Here is a 6,521-nt window from a genome sequence, read left to right as displayed (position 1 = left end):
ATTGTCGAAATTCTGGTTAGTTTTCTGAGCATAACGCTTAAGTAATCGGAACTACCTCATAGCGAAGCATTTCATTCCTCTGAGTGTCTATAACTTCCTCGGTTGTGATTGGTTGTTGCCTTTATTTACCATAGCCTCACGAACACACATAATCTAACATCGTAACCAAAAGGGTTAATTGTTCCTTCGAATAATTTGAATTATACTTTAAATGTAGAAAAATACAAATTATAGTCGTGTAGTGTAGTTCCTTGGCTATATAAGCGTTATAAAATAATAGTATTTATTTGAATATCGAAAATTATCATCTTGTTACGCGATACCACACTCAAACCAGCAAACAGAATTAATCAGCCATTAGTTCAGCCAAGCTTTGTGACGTCATAAGGAGTAGGATGAACTTTAGTTCATCCTACTCTTTATGACGTCACAAAGAAGTAATTTTTTTATTACTACTAGTAATTATTTGGTAATAAGAATTTATCCCTCGGATAAGATATGTTATCAAAACATTTATAAGGGACTGTCTATAAGCAATTTTATGTAAATTCGTCCAGGCTTTTAGACCAGCAATTCGTAAGTCCCCGAAACTCTCTCTTGGCGGGATATTCTAGTCCTCTGATTGGTTGTATCTTCTCAGCTGTGATTGGTTATTTTGTTTGTTTACAAATTCACACATTTAACATCGTAGCCAAAAGCCAGTTAATTATTCCTTCGAAAAATGACGTATTTATTTAGCTTTTGCATTTGATCAAGATTCATTATCTATTTTATTATTAATTTAAGAATAGTTTAAGTTTGTTTTCATAGAAGTTACAATTTTTCAGTGTTAATTTATCTATATTAAGTATTGGTATTTTACCCCTACCCAGTTGAATTCATTCATAAAATAGGAAATTCTATGACGTCACACACAACCACCGATGACAGCAGAGGACGAATCAGCCAATGAGACATCAGATATTTCCCGCTACAGAAACACATAAGGTGAGAGGGTTTCTTTTGCTTATAGGCTGCTGTTGACAACCGAGTCAAATTCCTGCTTTTGCTTTTTCGTCCTAAAATCCATTTTATTACAAAATTAATGATTTTGTAATCAGAATATATTCATCTGTTATTATATAGTATAAGAACGTCTTATGGGGGTCTCTCTCTCTCTCTCTCTCTCTCTCTCTCTCTCTCTCTCTCTCTCTCTCTCTATATATATATATATATATATATATATATATATATATATATATATATATATATATATATATATATATATATATATATATATATATATATATATATATATATATATATAAATATATATATATGTTGATTGATTGATTGTCGAAATTTGGGCTAGTTTTCCGGCCATAACGCATAAGTAATCGGAACTCCCTCATAGCGAAACATTTCAGTCCTCTGAGAGTCTATAACTTCCTCGGTTGTGATTGGTTGTTGCCTTTATTTACCATAGCCTCACGAACACACATAATCTAACATCGTAACCAAAAGGGTTAATTGTTCCTTCGAATAATTTGAATTATACTTTAAATGTAGAAAAATACAAATTATAGTCGTGTAGTGTAGTTCCTTGGCTATATAAGCGTTATAAAATAATAGTATTTATTTGAATATCGAAAATTATCATCTTGTTACGCGATACCACACTCAAACCAGCAAACAGAATTAATCAGCCATTAGTTCAGCCAAGCTTTGTGACGTCATAAGGAGTAGGATGAACTTTAGTTCATCCTACTCTTTATGACGTCACAAAGAAGTAATTTTTTTATTACTACTAGTAATTATTTGGTAATAAGAATTTATCCCTCGGATAAGATATGTTATCAAAACATTTATAAGGGACTGTCTATAAGCAATTTTATGTAAATTCGTCCAGGCTTTTAGACCAGCAATTCGTAAGTCCCCGAAACTCTCTCTTGGCGGGATATTCTAGTCCTCTGATTGGTTGTATCTTCTCAGCTGTGATTGGTTATTTTGTTTGTTTACAAATTCACACATTTAACATCGTAGCCAAAAGCCAGTTAATTATTCCTTCGAAAAATGACGTATTTATTTAGCTTTTGCATTTGATCAAGATTCATTATCTATTTTATTATTAATTTAAGAATAGTTTAAGTTTGTTTTCATAGAAGTTACAATTTTTCAGTGTTAATTTATCTATATTAAGTATTGGTATTTTACCCCTACCCAGTTGAATTCATTCATAAAATAGGAAATTCTATGACGTCACACACAACCACCGATGACAGCAGAGGACGAATCAGCCAATGAGACATCAGATATTTCCCGCTACAGAAACACATAAGGTGAGAGGGTTTCTTTTGCTTATAGGCTGCTGTTGACAACCGAGTCAAATTCCTGCTTTTGCTTTTTCGTCCTAAAATCCATTTTATTACAAAATTAATGATTTTGTAATCAGAATATATTCATCTGTTATTATATAGTATAAGAACGTCTTATGGGGGTCTCTCTCTCTCTCTCTCTCTCTCTCTCTCTCTCTCTCTCTCTCTCTCTCTCTCTCTCTCTCTCTCTCTCTCTCTCTATATATATATATATATATATATATATATATATATATATATATATATATATATATATATATATATATATATATATATATATATATATATATATATATATATATATATAAATATATATATATATGTTGATTGATTGATTGTCGAAATTTGGGCTAGTTTTCCGGCCATAACGCATAAGTAATCGGAACTCCCTCATAGCGAAACATTTCAGTCCTCTGAGAGTCTATAACTTCCTCGGTTGTGATTGGTTGTTGCCTTTATTTACCATAGTCTCTCGAACACACATAATCTAACATCGTAACCAAAACGGTTAATTGTTCCTTTGAATAATTTAAATTATACTTTAAATGTAGCAAAATGCAAATTATAGTCGTGTACTGTAGTTCCTTCATGATATAAGCTTGATAAAACAATGGTATTTATTTGAATATCGAATATTAGCATCTTGTTACTCGATACCACACTAATACCAGCAAACAGAATTAATCAGTCATTAGTTCAGAAAAGCTTTAAAATTCATCCTACTCCTTATGACGTCACAAAGAAGTAATTATTTTTTTCTATTAATACTAATAATTATTTAGCCATAAGAATTTATCCCTCTGATAAAATATGTTATCAAAACATTTATAAGGGATTGTCTATAAGCAATTCTATGTAAATTCGTCCAGGCTTTTAGACCAGCAATTCGTAAGTCCCCGAACAGAGAATCTCTCTTAGCGGGATATTCTAGTCCTCTGATTGGTTGTATCCTCTCAGCTGTGATTGGTTGTTTCGTTTGTTTACAAATTCACACATTTAACATCGTAGCCAGAACCCAGTTAATTATTCCTTTGAAAATAACGTATTTATTTGGCTTTTGCATTTGATCAAGATTCAATATCTATTTTATTTTTAATTTTATAATAGTTTAAGTTTGTTTTCATAGAAGTTACAATTTTTCAGTGTTAATTTATCTATATTAAGTATTGATATTTTACCCCTACCCAGTTGAATTCATTCATAAAATAGGAAATTCTATGACGTCACATACAACCACCGATGACAGCAGAGGACGAATCAGCCAATGAGACATCAGATATGTCCCGCCAAAGAAACGCATAAGGTGAGAGGGTTTCTCTTGCTTATGGGCTGCTGTTGACAACCGGGTCAAATTCCCGCGATTTTTCCTCAAACGCTTTTTAGCTTGGCTTTTGCTTTTTCGTCCTAAATCATTCGTCTAGTTCAGCAACCTGGGGGAAATTTCTTCCTGGGGGAAATTTGAAGCTTCCAGGGGGGAAATAATTACACTACCTACTAACTAAAACAAGAGGAAAATGTCCTCATAGTACGTGTGGCAATTTGTTGTTAGCCATTCAATTGTGATATGATCATATCAGTTCTCAAAGACATGATATTCAAGGGGAGAATTGGAGTGTCATGCCCATTTCTGAGGCAGGCGAGTAGGCATGAGGGCTGGGTGGGGCATGAAGGGGGAAATCTGGATGGTTGAACTGGGCCGGAGGGAAATGACAGAAAAAAGGTTGGGAACCACTGGTCTAGTTTATACAATAATGTGTAAGATCCATTTCAGTACAAAATTATTCTTATGAGTTTGATTTCATAAAATCTACAGTTTCTTAAGTCATCATTTATCCGAAATATATAATTTTGCTGGTATATTTTACTTTACACCCACCACCCTTTATGACGACATATATTCTAATAAACGTTTGGTAATAATTTGTTTAATCACTTTATACTTGAAATTAATGAAATGCGAATTAAAGCTACATAGTTACTTCATTATTTAACTTCGACATAATAAAACTCATTCTGGATGACGTCTCAGACGCATTTTCTGAAAAAGAAGAAAAATATTAGTCGTCAGAATCTATCCTTCTAATAATATATGTTAGCAAGAAGCTATAATTTAATTCCCTTAAAACATACATCTTCAGCTCCGTCTCCGATTTTATAGACACTGTGGCAGGTTTTCCATCAGCAATTCATAAAAACTTAAGCTCTCTCTCTCTCTCTCTCTCTCTCTCTCTCTCTCTCTCTCTCTCTCTCTCTCTCTCTCTCTCTCTCTCTCTCTTTATGCGGTAAATTCATGTCCTCTGATTGGCCAAATCTTCCTTAGCTGTGATTGGCGGTTCCCTTCAGTTACTACAGCATCACACACACATACACATGTACCTAACATCGTACCCAGAAGCACAGGCAAGTATTCCTTCATATATGACGAATTTATTTAACTTCCACTCTTAAACAAGATCCATTATCTATTTATTATAAAATTGATAACTATTTAAAGTTTATATTCATGAAAATTTTAATTTTTCTTGCAGAATTTTTTTTGCAATAAGATAGATTCTTTGCCCCCACCCAGTTAAATTCATTCATAAAAATTCAATTGCATGACGTCACATACAAACACCAATCAGAGCTGAGAAAGAATCAGCCAATGAAACGCCAGATATTTCCCGCTAAAAATGTAGTAGATGAGGAGTTTCTCTGGATTATGAGCTGCTGTTGGCAAAAAAGTTAAATTTACGCGAGGTAATTTGTTCAAACGCTCTAGCTAAGGAGTGTTGCTGTTTGTTTATGGTGAATGAGTAAGTTAAATAAATTTACGAATCATATCATTTAAATGCTATAGCTAAGGATTTTTATACATATGATTAAATTTTAGGAGGCTTAGAAGAATATTTTCTTATTTCTTGTATCTATTAGATATCATTCAAATTTTTATTAAGTACATACTTTCCCTCTGTAAATCACACTTTCCTTTTCTTTCGGGAGTGAGAAACGCTTAGAAATTTATTCCCATATATTTTTATTGCCAACGTCATTTTTATCATAGTCATTAATTATCATTATCATTTTGAATATTTGGTGAGATAAGGTTAAGAATTTTAAGCTCATATCTATCGATTTTATAACAAACAAAAAAACTACCTAATAAAGAGCACGTCTCCTTGACCTTTTCTAAACCGATGTTTGTCTTTTCCTTATTCATTCTATGTACAGTATATTAATAAATATCCCCTTGTGATCCTTCGTGTGTCAAACCAACCATACTCTTCTCTCGAAAAATTAAAAATAACTTCATGTATCATCTACGCCACACATATGGGTAGGCCTACTATCATCAAGACAGCCACACGAAAATAAACTTGACTCATTTTATTTCTTTCTTTAGGCCAAACATAAAATGCCAAACACCAAACGATAGTTTTCCAGGAATGATGGTCGAGCCTCTTTGAATGCTGGTTTCACCTCCGTATTCAAACTTTGGTTATAAATCTTCCAAAACTTCACGAGCTTACACATAAAACATATGTCCCCACAGAAAATAGAGGAAATACACTCCCCACACACTCTATATATATATATATATATATATATATATATATATATATATATATATATATATATATATATATATATATATATGTGTGTGTGTGTGTGTGTGTATATATATATATATATATATATATATATATATATATATATATATATATATATATATATATATATATATATATACACACACACATATATATATATATATATATATATATATATATATATATATATATATATATATATATATATATAAAGAAAGAAAGAAAGAAATTTTCCTGGAATAAATTAGATTGTCATCTACAGTGTACTATATGTTATTTTCCAGGACTTATTGTTTGGAGAAGAGATAGGAAATGGGTTGTTACCATTCAACATAGATATCGATGGGCATTGGCAATATTCTTACATATAGTGGACAGATACCGGTATATATATATATATATATATATATATATATATATATATATATATATATATATATATATATATATATATATATATGTGTGTGTGTGTGTGTGTGTGTGTGTGTGTGTGTGTGTGTGTGTGTGTGTGTGTGTCTTCATGGGGGTATCCAGGCATTTATTTGCTTGTATAAAAGTCCGAAGAAAAAAAAAATCT

Source organism: Palaemon carinicauda, chromosome 13 (assembly GCF_036898095.1).
Source record: "Palaemon carinicauda isolate YSFRI2023 chromosome 13, ASM3689809v2, whole genome shotgun sequence".
Taxonomy (NCBI): domain Eukaryota; kingdom Metazoa; phylum Arthropoda; class Malacostraca; order Decapoda; family Palaemonidae; genus Palaemon; species Palaemon carinicauda.
The sequence above is the reverse complement of the archived record's forward strand: the minus strand, read 5'-3'. Positions refer to the sequence as shown.